Source organism: Neophocaena asiaeorientalis, unplaced genomic scaffold (genome assembly GCF_003031525.2).
Source record: "Neophocaena asiaeorientalis asiaeorientalis breed wild unplaced genomic scaffold, Neophocaena_asiaeorientalis_V1.1 scaffold114, whole genome shotgun sequence".
Taxonomy (NCBI): domain Eukaryota; kingdom Metazoa; phylum Chordata; class Mammalia; order Artiodactyla; family Phocoenidae; genus Neophocaena; species Neophocaena asiaeorientalis.
The window spans coordinates 8,465,143-8,480,760 of NW_020173116.1; the positions used below are offsets into that span (position 1 = coordinate 8,465,143).

The 15,618-nt window shown below is 40.3% G+C and overlaps 1 protein-coding gene, 1 non-coding gene and 1 pseudogene across 2 annotated transcripts in view; 1 reads left to right on the plus strand and 2 right to left on the minus strand.

Annotated features, from left to right (window-relative positions):
* The window catches only part of VWA3B (von Willebrand factor A domain containing 3B), a 206,246-nt gene that overhangs the window by 52,240 nt on the left and 138,388 nt on the right, over positions 1-15,618 (plus strand). The gene's annotated exons all lie outside the window — the stretch shown is intronic.
* LOC112398953 (protein mago nashi homolog 2 pseudogene) lies at positions 3,601-4,046 on the minus strand (annotated as a pseudogene).
* LOC112399080 (small nucleolar RNA SNORA71) lies at positions 5,014-5,136 on the minus strand. The gene has a single exon (XR_003003158.1). It is a non-coding gene; the product is annotated as a small nucleolar RNA SNORA71 (small nucleolar RNA).

Consider the following 15,618-nt stretch of genomic DNA (forward strand, 5'->3'; position numbering starts at 1 on the left):
ATATATATATATATATATATATATATATATATATATATGCGTGTGTGTATATATGAGTATATGTGTGTATACACTGTATGAAACACTGTGTGTATACACACACACACACACACACACACACACACACAGTGTTTTATGTAGTACCTGGCTCATGGTTAGCCAGTCAATAATTATAACTGCTGTTACTGCCATGACCATCATCATCCCGTGGGTTACCCTACCGTTATTACTACTAGGTAAGCAACTTAAAGACTAAGTTCTTCTCCCGTTGCGGAGCAACAGGCTCCGGACGCGCAGGCTCAGTGGCCATGGCTCACGGGTGCAGCCGCTCCGTGGCATGTGGGATCTTCCTGGACCGGGGCACAAACCTGTGTCCCCTGTATCGGCAGGCGGACTCTCAACCACTGTGCCACCAGGGAAGCCCTTAAAGACTAAGTTTTTTTTTATCACCTTTACTTTTCTTCTGTCATCCCAATTCCCATGTTTGTTTTAGTTTTAATATTTCTGCTATTAAGTACATTCTGTTCTCACTTGTAGTCCATCTCCTTTGGTTTCCCCAGCCACTTCTTGGTTGGCTAAAATTTATCTTCTAATAGTTTCCTCAAGGAGGGAATCAGAGGAGCAATATTCCCAGGGTTTCCAAATGTTCTTTTCTACGTTTTTATACTTAAAGGACAGCTTGGCTGGATAGAACGCCCTTGGCTCACTTTTTGTTTGTCTTGTGTGTGTTATGGGTGGTGCTGCAGTGTCTTCTCGTAGTGTGTGCTGCTGAGAAGAAATCCAAGGCCAACTTGATTTTTTTCTTTTGTAAGCGACTTTATCTTTTTGCCTGGTTGCTCAGAGGTTCCTTTTATTCCACCAGCTTTATTGAGATAAAATTGACATACAGTATTGAGAAAATTTAAGGTGTACAATGTAATACACATATATATTGTGAAATGATTACCACAATAAGCTTAGTTAATGCATCCATCACCTCACATAATTACGTTTTTTTGCGTGTGGTGAGAACATTCAATTAGAAACCTTCAAGTGTATAATACTGTATTGTTAAATATAGTCACCACACTGTACATTAGATCCCCAGGACTTATTCATCTAGTAACTGAAAGTTTGTACCCTTTGGCCAATTTCTCCCCATTTCTCTCAGCCCCAGCCCCTGGCGACCACCATTCTACTCTCTCTTTCTATGAGTTTGGCTTTTTTTGTTTCCACATATAAGTGAGGTCATACAGTATTTGTCTTTCTCTATCTGGCTTATTTCACTTAGCGTAATGCCCTCAAGGTCCATCCATGTTGTTGCAAATGACAGGATTTCCTTCTTTCTCATGGATGAGTAATACTACATTGATATACTTCAAATTTTTGGACCCATAAAAAATATATAAAATCACATTTTCTTTATCCATTCATCTGTCAGTGGATGCTTCGGTTACTTCCATGTCTTGAATATTGTAAATAATATTTGGCCATTTGTATGTCTTTTCTGGAAAAATATCTATTCAAATCCTTTGTCCATTTTAATTGGATTGTTTGTATTTTGCTATTAAGTTGTATGAGTTCCTTACATATTTTGCATATTAACTTCCTCTAAGATAGATGGTTTGTAAATATTTACTTCCATTCTGTAAGTTGACTTTTATTTTGCTGATTGTTTCTTTTGCTGTGCAGAAGATTTTTAGTTTGATGTAGCCCCACTTGTTTATTTTTGCTTTTGTTGCTTGCTCTATTGGTGTCATATCCAAAAAAATTGTTGCCAAAACCAGTATCAAGGAGCTTTTCCCCTATGTTTTCCTCTAGTATTTTACAGTTTCAAGTCTTATGTTTAAGTCTTTAATCTGTTTCAAGTTAATTTGGTGAGTGGTGTAATATAGGGGTCCAATTTCATTCTTCCACATGGGCATATTCAGTTTTTCCAACACCATTTATTGAAGAGACTATAATTTTTCTGTTGAGGATTCTTGGCTCCCTTGTCAGGTATTAGTTTTCTGTATATGCATGGGTTTATTTCTGGGTTCTTTATTCAGTTCCATTGGTCTGTGTGTCACTTTTATGCCAGTACCATATTGTTTTGATTACTATTGTGTTGTAATAGAGCTTGAAATCAGGAATCATGATGCCTCCAGCTTTGTTCTTATTTCCCAGGATTGCTTTGGATATTCAGGGTCTTATGTGGTTCCATATGAATTTTAGGATTGTTTTTTCTTTTCTGTGAAAAATGCCTTTGGAATTTTAAAAAATTAATTGATTAATTTATTTAATTTTTGGCTGCGTTGGGTCTTCGTTGCTACTCATGGGCTTTCTCTAGTTGCAGCGAGCGGGGGCTACTCTTGTTGGGAGCACAGGCCCTAGGCGTGCGGGCTTCAGGAGCTGTGGCACACGTACTCAATAGTTGTGGCTCGTGGGCTCTAGAGCACAGGCTCAGTAGTTGTGGCGCACGGGCTTAGTTGCTCCACGGCATGTGGGATCTTCCCGGACCAGGGCTCGAACCCCTGTCCCCTGCATTGGCAGGCAGATTCTTAACCACTGTGCCACCAGGGAAGCCCCCTTTGGAATTTTAATAGGAATTGCCTTGAATCTATAGATGGCTTTTGGTAATATAGACATTTTAACAATATTAATTATTCTAATTCACATACAAGAGATATTTTTCCATTTATTTGTGTCTTCATCAATTTATTTTATCAGTCTTATAATTTGTCAGTGTACAGATCTTTCAACATCTTGGTTAAATTTATTTCTAAGTATTTTATTATTTTTGATGCTATTGTAAGTAGGATTGTTTTCTTTATGTCTTTTTCAGATAATTTGTTGTTAGTATATAGAAACACAACTGATTTTTGCCTGTTAATTTTGTATCCTGCAACTTTACTGAATTTGTTTATTAGTTGTAATAGGTTTTTAGGTGGAGTTTTTAAGATCATATCATCTGCAAACAGAGACTGTTTTACTTCTGCCTGTCTGATTTGGATGTATTTATTTATTTTTCTTGCCTTATTGCTCTTGCTGGGACTTCCAGTGCTATGCTGAATGGGAGTAGTGAGAGTGGAAACTCTTTTCTTGTTCCTGATCTTAGTGGGAAAGCTTTCAACCTTTCACCACTGAGTATGTTAGCTGTGAGTTTGTCATATATGGTTTTTATTATGTTGAGGTATATTCCTTCTGTACCCAATTTCTTGAGAGTTCACTTCATGTTCATTTATCATGAAAGAATGTTGAATTTTGTGAAATGCTTTTTCTACATCTATTGAGAGAATCATGATTTGGTGTATCACATTTATTAATTTGTGTATGTTGAACAATCTTTGCATCCCAGGGATAAATCCTACTTGATCATGGTGTATGAACCTTTTAATGTGATGTTGAATTTGGTTTGCTAGTATTTTGTTGAGAATTTTTGCATACATATTCATTAGTGATATTAGTCTATAATAAACTTTTCTTGTAGTGTCATTATTTGGCTTTGGTATAAGGGTAGTGCTGGCCTCATAAAATGAGCTTGGAAGTGCTCCCTCTTTTTCAGTTTTTTGGAAGAGCTTGAGGAGGATTGGTATTAATTCTTAATCTGTTCAGATTTTCTTTTTTTTTTTTTTTTACAATTTAGATTGGTTTAATCTTGAAATGTAATCCAGTATGACTAAAAACTAAACATTTCACGTCCTGTACCAAATAGTAAAATACTCGAAGGCCTTCAGGATAGTTTGACTGATTAACATCAATAAGAGAACCTATTTTTGATGTAGTAAAAGAAATGTGTTCATCTCCAATTACAATTTCAAGCTTCTGTTGGCCAGCCCTGTCAGAGGTAGGCCACAAAGCATCATCTTCTTTTGTAATTTACTGTCATCAATAATTCTCTTCAGTTCTTCCATTACACTCTTGTGTACATAAGCCTCCCTTCTGATCATGACATCATTTTTATAATTGCTGTTGTTGGCATATCTAAGTTTTCAGTCTGGCCAAAACTAAAGCTCCAGAAACTCGTATCCAAACTTGCCCTTGTGCCCTACGTAGTAGCATAGGTAGAAATCACTGGCCATAGCCATCCTTGTCCCCGAAAAGCCCACCAAAGGCCCAGCCGACGTGCCTCCAGGCACCTGGCCCAGATTTTCTTTTTTTTCATGATTCAGTGTTGGTAGTTTCTATATTTCTAGGAATTTATCCATTCTTTTAGGTTATCCAATTTGTTGGCATGTGATTATTTATAATAGTCTCTTATGGTCCTTTGTATTTCTATTGTGTCATATTTAGATTTCATTTCTAATTTTATTTGAGTCTTTGCTCTTTTTTGGGGGGTGGGTGGGTCCATATGGTTTATTGAATGGATGGATGGAGAGAAAATGATGATGACGAACAGCTGCCAACTCAAGAAAAAAACTCTTGGTTATTGAAGTCATCCAGGCACAGCAGAGGGACCAGGGCCAGCCTTCCCTGGCCCTCCAAGGGCACTGCTGTCAGGACTCAGAGCCAGCTAAAGGGGACGCCAAGCCCCCAGTCCCAGCGCTTTGCCCCTGATCTCTCATGCTGAGTGAACAGTTCTCCTGTGATGCTCTGAGCAGGCAGCAGGGAGCTCTTCACATGGAGACCTCACTGTCCATTCTCTGCCCCACTGGTGTCCACGAACAATAGGAATCTTGGGGAGATATACCAGCAATCCCAGATCCCAGGTCACCCCAAGGTCACTGACTCATGGGACTTCCTCAACAATCTCCAGATCTAAGGCTGACCTGTTATCTGGGAGCCAGACATGCCTCTTGGGGGCACCATGTTGCATCTGTGGAGTCTACTAAGCAAAGGCACTGTCACAGGGTTTCTACCTCCCACCGAACCGATCTGAACTCGTTCCAGTGTGAGATCCAAATATAGATGTATTGACTGGTTTCTGCCAAGAGACTCCTTAACTTCAAAGACAAAGTGAACCCCTGCAATCAGGGCGCTAGCCTGGTCACCATATCACGGAGGGGGGCAGCAAAGGCCTGAGCTCTGAAGGGAATGGCAGGAGAAAAAAGAGAGTGTGTGAAAGATCCAGGGTTTGGAAGGGACAACTGGGCCCTTCAAACATGGAAAAATGTCTTTCAGTAACTCCTCTCCCTGTACTATCGATGACCAGGGCACAGGCAACCCATGATCACTGAGTCTTTGCTCTTTTTTCTTAGTCTAGCTAAAGGTTTGTCAATTTTATCTTTTCAGAATACCATCTTAGTTTTGTTGATCTTTTCTATTGCTTTCCCTGTCTATATTTCGTTTATTTCTGCTCTGATCTTTGTTACTTCTGCCATCTTTGGGCTCATTTAGTTCTTTAGTTCCTTGAGGTGTAAAGTTAGGTCCTTTATCTGTGATCTTTCTTTTTATCTTTTAAATGTAGGTGCTGTTGCTATACACTTCCCTCTTAGAATGGCTTTTGCTGCACTCCATAAGTTTTGATTTTTTTTTGTTCTGATTTTCCATTTCTATTTGTTTCAAGATTTTTTGATTTCTTTTTTGATGTCTTTTTTGACTCATTTGTTCAGGAGTGTGTTGTTTAATTTCCACACATTTGTGGATTTTCCATTTTCCTCTTTTGATTAATTTCTAGTTTCATACTATTATGGTTGGAAAAGATACTTGGTATGATTTGTTTCCTTACATTTGCTAAAGCTTATTTTGTGACTTAATATATGATCTATCCTGGAGAATGTTTCAGATGCAATTGAGAAGAATGTGTATTCTGGTGCTGTTGGTGGTATGTTCTGTATGCGTCTCAGGTCCATTTGGTCTAAGGAATAGTTCAAGTACAGTGTTTCCTTATTTACTTTCTGTCTGGGTGATGTAACCATTGTTGAATGTGGGGTATTGAAGTTCCCTACTATTATTACATTGTTATCTATTTCTCCCTTCAGTTTTATTAATATTTGCTTTAAATATTTAGGTGCTTCAATGTTGGGTGCATATATACCTACAATTGTTATATCCTCTTAATGACTTGGTCTCTTTATCACTTGGTCCCCTTTTATATAGTGACCTTCTTTGTCTCTTGTGACCAGTTTTGACTGAAAGGCTATTTTATCTGTTATAAGTATAGCCACTTCTGCTCTCCTTTGGTTACCATTTGCATGGAACATCTTTTTTCATCCCTTCACTTTCAACCTGTGTGTGTCCTTAAAGCTAAAGTGAGTCTCCTATAGGCAGCATGTTGTTGGATGTTTCTTTTATCCATTCAGCCACTTTGTGTCTTTTGATTGGAGAATTTAGTCCATTTACATTTAATGTAATTATTGATAGATAAGGACTTACTATTACCATTATGTTATTTTATGACTTTTTTAGTTATTTTGTTCCTTTCTTCCTCTCTTGCTGTCTTCCTTTGTGATTTATTTTTTGTAATGGTATGCTTTAATTCCTTTATTTTTTGTGTAACTACTAAAGGTCTTTGTTGTATTTTTTGTATATGTGTGGCCACCACAAGGCTTACATAAAACATCTTGTAAGATATAACAGTCTATTTTAAGCTGATAACAACTTACTTTCAATTGCATACAAAACAGCTACTCTTTTACTCTCTCCTCCCCACATTTTATGCTATTGATCTTTTTATCTTGTGCATCCATTAACAAATTATTGTAGCTTATATACTGTATATAATTATAGCTTATACATATTGTAGCTTATTTATTATTGTAGCTTATTATAGTTGTTTTTAATATTATTGTTTAACTTCTGTGCTAGAGATAAAAGTGATTTACACACCATGATTACAGCATTTGGGTATTCTGAATTGAACTATATAATTACCTTTACCAGTGAGTTTTATACTTTTATGTATTTTTAAGTTGTTACTTAGCATCCTTTCATTTCAACTCCCTTTAGCATTTCTGTAAGGTAGATGTAGTGATGATGAACTTCCTTAGCTTTTGTTTGTCTGTGAAATTCTTTATCTCTCCTTCATTTCTGAAGGATAGTTTTGCTGGGTATAGTTTTCTTGGTTGGCAGTTTTTTGCTTTTAGCACTTTGAATATTTCATATCAGCTCATTCCTTCATGGCCTGCAGACTTTCTGCAGAGAAATCTGCTGATAGCCTTATGGGGGTTCCCTTGTTCATGGTAACTCATTTTTCTCTTGCTGCTTTCAAAATTTTCTCTTCGTCTTTGACTTTTTACATTTTGATGATAGTGTGTCTCAGAGTGATCTTCTTTGGGTTGGTCTTGCTTGGGGTCCTTGGGATCCTTTGAGATTCTTCTACTTAGATGTCCATATCTCTTTCGAGATTTGGGAAATTTTCAGCTATTATTTCTTTAAATAATCTTTCTGCTCCTTTCTGTCTTTTCCTTCTGGGACTCCTATATTGTGAATATTCATTTGCTTGAAGGTGTCCCATAATACATATAGGTTTTCTTCACTCTTTTTCATTCTTTTTCCTTTTTGTTCTTACAATCGGCTAATTTCAAATGATCTGTCTTCAAGTTTTCTGATTCTGCTTCATGATCAAGTCTACTGTTGAGGCTCTCTATAGAATTTTTCAGTTCTGACATTGTATTCTTCAGGTTCAGGATTTCTGTTTTGGTTCTTTTTTATGGTTTCTATTTCTTTATTAAACTCATTTTGTTCATGCATGCATTGTTTTCCTGATTTTGTTTAGTTATCTGTGTTCTTGCATTTCACTGAGTTTCTTTTTTTTTTTTTTTTTTTTTTTTTTTTTTTTTGTGCAGTATGTGGGCCTCTCACTGTTGTGGCCTCTCCCGTTGCAGAGCACAGGCTCCAGACGCGCAGGCTCAGCAGCCATGGCTCACGGGCCCAGATGCTCTGCGGCATGTGGGATCTTCCTGGACTGGGGCACGAACCCCCGTCCCCTGCATTGGCAGGTGGACTCTCAACCACTGCGCCACCAGGGAAGCCCTCACTGAGTTTCTTTAAGATTATTATTTTGAGTTCTTTTTCAAGTAATCTGTAGGTCTCCATTTCTTTGGGGTCAGTTACTGGAGCTTTATTAATTCCTTTGATGGTGTCATCTTTGCCTGATTCTTAATGATTCATGTAGCCTTGCATTGGTATCTGTACATTTGAAGAAGCATACACTTCTTCCAGTCTTTACAGACTGGTTTCAATAGGTAAAAACCTTCTCCTGTCTGTTCCCTGGGCTGATGGACTACCTCTGAAATCTCAGTTGTGCTGAGTTAGACCCAGTTATATGGCTGTTGCTGGGTCTGTAGTGGGATCTTCAGTAGGCAGGCTTGTTATCAGGGGCTGGGACAGGTGTGGATCCTGTCTGGTCTCTGGGTGAATGGGACTGCCTCCAGTACCTTGTTCAGTAGGGTGTTCTGGGATAAGGATCCTCTTCAGGTTCCACAGTTGGGTCTTTAGACAGCAGGTCAATTACTAGGTGTGCAGGGGGCATGGCTCTCACTAGATCCCTGGGAGGACTGATGCCTGGTCACTGGATGGGCCCCTAGGTGGGCAGGAGTGGCCCTGGACCATGGCTGAGAGGGGCTGGAATGGGGCCCAAAGGTTGTTTGAGATTCTATAGCCATGTTTGAGGTCTGCAGACCTGGCCCTGGAGGCACATATGTGTATATCTCCCACCAGGTCCCTGGGCAGGTTGGGCTCAGTGGTGTGGACTGAGGCTGGGAAGGCCTGGAACTGAGTATATGTCCTTTTCAGAGTCTCTTGGAGCACAGACAGTAGTGTGTACTACTGGGTCCCTTGCTGGCAGGTCTGCTGGTGGACTGAAGCTGTGTTGAGGTTGGAGCCCAGTACAGGGCCCTTCTGGGGGTTCAGACTGGAGAGTCTCCCACTGGGGCCCTGGCCCCTAAGGACTGCTGGCAGATGGAGGCTGTGAGGGGGTTAGAGGCAAGTATGGGGCCCTTTCTGGATCTCTGGGGGTATAGACAGGTATTTCTCCTGCAGGATTCCTGTGCCAGCAAGACTGTGGACAATGGCTGGGATGGGCTGGAGCCGAATTACAGGGCCTCTTCAGAATCTACAGTCTGACTGAGTTTGGGGGCTTAACTCCAGGGGCTCCCAGACTGTGGCCAAGAGGGGCTGGAACTGGTTCATGGGCCAATAGGGTCCATAGCTGGGACCGAGGGCTGTATGTCTATGACCTGATGCTCGGGTGAGCATGGCTCCTCCTGGGTCCTTTGGCATATGGTGCTGGAGACAGGACCAAGCCAAACAGGGCTGTAGTCAAGTTCTCAGGGGCACAAAGCTGTTTCTGTTTCTGTAGCGGGGAGCATGGTTGGTAAGTCAGCAGCATGGGGCAGACCTGCCTTCTCAAAACACCTCTCCTTGGTCTTGGACTTCACAATCTCCTACCTGGATCCCAAAGCTCCTATGAAGACACTTTCAAAGCTCCTATGAAGGCACTTTTGTCCGTGGGTGGATGCCAAATTATTGTTGTTGAGGCAAGGATATGATCAAGGGATATCTTGTTCAGCCATTTTGCTCCAAAGGATTCTTTTTTTTATCTTTAAATCCACTAAGTCCTAGGATATGTCTCAGCGTTGACTGCTGTGGTTGATATTCCCTGGTATGTAGTGTGCCCTTTAATATGAACATCTAAGACTTCTATTTCAGGCAGGTTTCCTTGAATTATACTTTAAAATACTTCTTCTGCTCTGTTGTTCTATTTATTACTATTTTTAAATTTAACAAATACTTGGACATTGCTTGGAATATGCCAGGCACTGTTCCAGCCTCTTATCAAATTTTAACCCACTTAAACTTCCTAACAGCCCCATGGAGTAGGTACTAACATTATCCTTATTTTAGTGACGGGGAAACCAAGAAAGAAAGTGGTTAAGAAACTTGTCCAAATTCACATTCACTTCATTGACCTGAAGTCAAACACTTCATTTTCTTAACCGTTGTGCCAGGCTGGTTTTCTTCTTTGGTGACTCACTTTATGTATAAAGTATGATAGCTCTCCTTTGACTGTCTCCTATTATTTTCTCTCTAATGTTTTCATCTTAATTTCTGTGATTTTTTTTCTTCTTCCTGTTATCTTGCCATCACATTCTTGAGTTTTTGCATGTCTGCTTTGTTTTCTTCCTTCAAGGAGATGATGGCTTCATATACATTTTTAAATTCATGGTGAAATATTGGATCATAATTTTCATGTATTCCCTGATAACGTTTTTAGTGAGTGTTATTATCTCTTGGTAATTTTGCTGCTCTTTCCCTCATTTTTTTCTTATGTTCTTCTTTGGATGCTGTGTGCTGGCTTCCTCTTTATTATTCACCACTGAAAGGACACAAGATAGGTATCTGCTGGTGGTTCATATGGGAGATGGTGTGGGGAAGGGGCTATGCTTCATGGCTAAAGGCACTCTTCTTTGCTGTTACTGAGAGTGGTTCCTGCAAATAAGTTTTCTCTGGGTGATAGTTTGTGATGCTCTCCCTCTTGCCTTTCTGAACCAAGTTGGCAGACCCCAACAGATAAATGGGCAAAAGAAGTTAAATACAAAAATGTTCAGTTTCAGTACTGTTCACTACTAATTGACATTAATTTCTTTATCAAAGCAAATTCAGCTGGAAACAATGAGATATTATTTTTATGCTAATTCAGGTTCAGTGAAGTGTGTATTTCATATACACTGCTGATGTGACTTAGATTGTCTTAAAACTTTTTTTGGAAAGCAATTCAGTGTGAGTCATGGCCCCAAAATGTTTAATCATGTTGATCCGGTATTTTCACTACTAGAAATCTATCTCCCCCAGAAGTCTAAAGTACAGAAAGAAATACACCACCAAAAAATATATTCACACCATTCACTTATTAATCTTTCTTTCACCACTGATGTATGTGGATTCCTTTGCAATGTATCAATATTACATTCCTGTAGGTGATGGGCTTGCCCTGGGCCATCTACTCTGCTTCATTGCCCTGTCGCACTCTACTCTTGATTGGTAATGACCTTTTGACATTCAATTTGTTTTTCTCTCTGCCCTGTATATTTACTGTAGATGTGAAAAATGGGTTTGATGTTATCCGAATAAACCTTCATTTTGTGTATTGCTGGACTGAATATTCTAAGTGGTGAGCACGTATATTCTCGGTTTCTGTGCTGTCTTATTCAACACACACTTTTTCAACACACACACATGTGAGCACATGTATTCTTGGTTTCTGTGCTGTCTTATTCAACACATGCTTTTTCTCATACTATACACTGGCATTTAAAGCTTTTCATTTTTTGCCCCCAATATATTTTCCTTTCTTCCTTTCTCTTTTTTCTTTTCTCCACTCCTCCCCTACTCTGTTTATTAGTATAGATTTGGGTAGGTCCAGTGATATAATTAGAAAGCAAATAAAAGATTGAGTTGTGAGGAGACATTCAAGATGGCAGAGGAGTGAGACCTGGATATCGCCTTCTTCCCTGCAAGTACATCAGAAATACATCAACATGTGGAACAACTCCTACAGAACACCTGCTGAATGCTGGCAGAAGACCTCAGACCTCCCAAAAGGCAAGAAACTCCCCACGTACCTGGGTAGGGCAAAAGAAAAAAGGTAAAACAGAGACAAAAGAATAGGGATGGGACCTGCACCAGTGGGAGGGAGCTGTGAAGGAGGAAAGGTTTCCACATACTAGGAAGGCCCTTTGTGGGCAGAGACTACGGGTGGCGGAGGTGGGGAAGCTTCAGAGCCACAGAGGAGAGCACAGCAACAGGGGTGCAGAGGGCAAAGCGGAGAGATTCCCGCACAGAGGATCAGTGCCGACCAGCCCTCACCAGCCTGAGAGGCATGTCTGCTCACCCGCTGGGGCGGGTGGGGGCTGGGAGCTGAGGCTCAGGCTTCGGAAGTCGGATCCCAGGGATAGGACTGGGGTTGGCTGCATGAACACAACCTGAAGGGGACTAGTGCACCACGGCTAGCCGGGAGAGAGTCTGGGAAAAAGTCTGGAGCTGCCGAAGAAGCAAGAGACCATTGTTTCGGGGTGCGCGAGGAGAGGGGATTCAGAGCACCGCCGAAACGAGCTCCAGACACGGGCGCACGCTGCGGCTATCAGCACGGACACCAGAGATGGGCATGAGATGCTAAGGCTGCTGGTGCAGCCACCAGGAAGCCTGTGTGCGAGCACAGGTCACTGTCCACACCTCCCCTCCCGGGAGCCTGTGCAGCCCGCCACTGCCAGGGTCCTGTGATCCAGGGACAGTTTCCCGGGAGAACGCACGGTGCGCACTGGTGCAACGTCATGCCAGCCTCTGCCACAGCAGGCTGGCCCCGCATTCCATACCACTCTCTCCCCCAGGCCTGAGTGAGCCAGAGCCCCCGAATCAGCTGCTCCTTTAACCCCGTCCTGTCTGAGCGGAGAACAGACGCCCTCAGGTGACTTACACGCAGAGGCAGTGCCAAATCCAAAGCTGAACCCAGGGAGTTGTGCAAACAAAGAAGAGAAAGGGAAATTTCTCCCAGCAGCCTCAGAAGCAGCGGATTAAATCTCCACAATCAACCTGATGTACCCTGCATCTGTGGAATACCTGAATAGACAATGAATCATCCCAAATAGAGGCGGTGGACTTTGGGAGCAAGATATCACAAAGAAAGAAAACTACAGGCCAATATCACTGATGAACATAGATGTAAAAATCCTCAACAAAGTACTAGCAAACAGAATCCAACAGTACATTAAAAGGATCATACACCATGATCAAGTGGGGTTTATCCCAGAAATGCAAGGATTCTTCAGTATACACAAATCAATCAATGAGATACACCATATTAACAAATTGAAGGAGAAAAACCGTATGATCATCTCAATAGATGCAGAAAAAGCTTTTGACAAAATTCAACACCCATTTATGATAAAAACTGTCCAGAAAGTAGGCATAGAGGGAATTTACCTCAACATAATAAAGGCCATATATGACAAACCCCCAGCCAATATCGTTCTCATGGTGAAAAACTGAAAGCATTTCCACTAAGATCTGGAACAAGACAAGGTTGCCCACTCTCACCACTCTTATTCAACATAGTTTTGGAAGTTTTCTCCACAGCAATCAGAGAAGAAAAAGAAATAAAAGGAATCCAAATCGGAAAAGAAGAAGTAAAGCTGTCACTGTTTGCAGATGACGTGATACTATACATAGAGAATCCTAAAGATGCTACCAGAAAACTACTAGAGCTAATCAATGAATTTGGTAAAGTAGCAGGTTACAAAGTTAATGCACAGAAATCTCTTGCATTCCTGTACACCAATGATGAAAAATCTGAAAGAAAAATGAAGGAAACCCTCCCATTTACCATTGCAACAAAATGAATAAAATACCTAGGAATAAACCTACCTCTGGAGACAAAAGACCTGTATACAGAAAACTATAAGACACTGATGAAAGAAATTAAAGATGATACAAACAGATGGAGAGATATACCATGTTCTTGGATTGGAAGAATCAACATTGTGAAAATGACTCTACTACCCAAAGCAATCTACAGATTCAATGCAATCCCTATCAAACTACCACTGGCATTTTTCACAGAACTAGAACAAAAAATTTCACAATTTGTATGGAAACACAGAAGAACCCGAATAGCCAAAGCAATCTCGAGAACGAAAAACGGAGCTGGAGGAATCAGGCTCCCTGACTTCAGACTATACTACAAAGCTACAGTAATCAAGACAGTATGGTACTGGCACAAAAACAGAAATATAGATCAATGGAACAGGTTAGAAAGCCCAGAGATAAACCCACACACCTATGGTCACCTTCTCTGTGATAAAGGAGGCAGGACTATACAATGGAGAAAAGACAGCCTCTTCAGTAAGTGGTGCTGGGAAAACTGGACAGCTACATGTAAAAGAATGAAATCAAAACACCCCCTAATACCATACACAAAAATAAACTCCAGATGGATTAAAGACCTAAATGTAAGGCCAGACACTGTGAAAGTCTTAGAGGAAAACCTAGGCAGAACACTCTAGGACATAAATCACAGCAAGATCCTTTTTGACCCACCTCCTAGAGAAATGGAAATAAAAACAAAAATAAACAAATGGGACCTAATGAAACAAAGGCTTCCGCACAGCAAAGGAAACCATAAACAAGACGAAAAGACAACCCTCAGAATGGGAGAAAATATTTGCAAATGAAGCGACTGACAAAGGACTAATCTCCAAAATTTACAAGCATCTCATGCAGCTCAATATCAAAAAAACAAGTAACCCAATCCAAAAATTGACAGAAGACCTAAATAGACATTTCTCCAAAGAAGATATACAGACGGCCAACAAACACATGAAAGAATGTTCAGCATCACTAATCATTAGAGAAATGAAAATCAGAACTACAGTGAGGTATCAACTCACACCAGTCAGAATGGCCATCATCAAAAAATCTACAAACAATAAATGCTGGAGAGGGTGTGGAGAAAAAGGAACCCTCTTGCAGTGTTGGTGGGAATGTAAATTGATACAGCCACTATGGAGAACAGTATGGAGGTTCCTTAAGAAACTAAAAATAGAACTACCATACAACCCAGCAGTCCCACTACTGGGCATATACCCTGAGAAAACCATAATTCAAAAAGAGTCATGTACCACATTGTTCACTGCAGCTCTGTATACAATATCCAGGACATGGAAGCAACCTAAGTGTCCATCGACAAATGAATGGATAAAGAAGATGTGGCAATTTATACAATGAAATATTACTCAGCCATAAAAAGAAATGAAATTGAGCTATTTGTAATGAGGTGGATGGGCCTAGAGTCTGTCATGCAGAGTGAAGTAAGTCAGAAAGAGAAAAACAAATATCATATGCTAACACCTATATATGGAATCTAAAAAAGAAAAAAATGGCTATGAAGTACCTAGGGGCAGGATAGGAATAATGATGCAGATGTAGAGAATGGAGAATGGACTTGAGGACATGGTAAAGGGGAAGGGTAAGCTGGGTCGAAGTGAGAGAGTAGCATTGACATATATACACTACCAAATGTAAAATAGATAACTAGTGGGAAGCAGCCGTATAGCACAGGGAGATCAGCTCGGTACTTTGTGACCACCTAGAGGGGTGGGATAGGGAGGGCGGGAGGGAGATGCAAGAGGGAGGAGATATGGGGATATATGTATATGTATAGCTGATTCGCTTTGTTATAAGTCAGAAACTAACACACCATTGTAAAGCAATTATACTCCAATAAAGATGTTTAAAAAAAAAAAGGATTGATTTGTATCAGCAGTTTGCTTACTGCAGCTTTCCTTGCCAATGTATTAAAAAGCCTTTAAAAATATGGACCAATTATATTGCCTTTGTGCCTATTATCAATTCAAGATTTAAAAGGCTAAAATTATTCTCTAAAGTTTCCGAAGTCCTTTGGGCTACTCCAACTCAGATTAGTGGAGACTGGATAGATTAGATAAACACATAGCTACAAGTTCTTATTTCATTTAATTTTGATGTGTGATACTTGTTGATAAATAGCTGTTTGTAGGAATCTGCACTTCTTGGAATGGGTTTGATAAATGAATTGTAATAGTATCTACAAATAAGTTAATTATGTGTGAATTTTAACGAACTTTTAGGCCTCATATTTTGGGGCAAATTCTTACATCGTCCTCTTCCCCTGAGATAGCAAAAAGTAGTTGTAGGCTGAGAACAATTTTGTCTTGTTTCTTGCTTCCTTGCAAAGACAGCAATAGA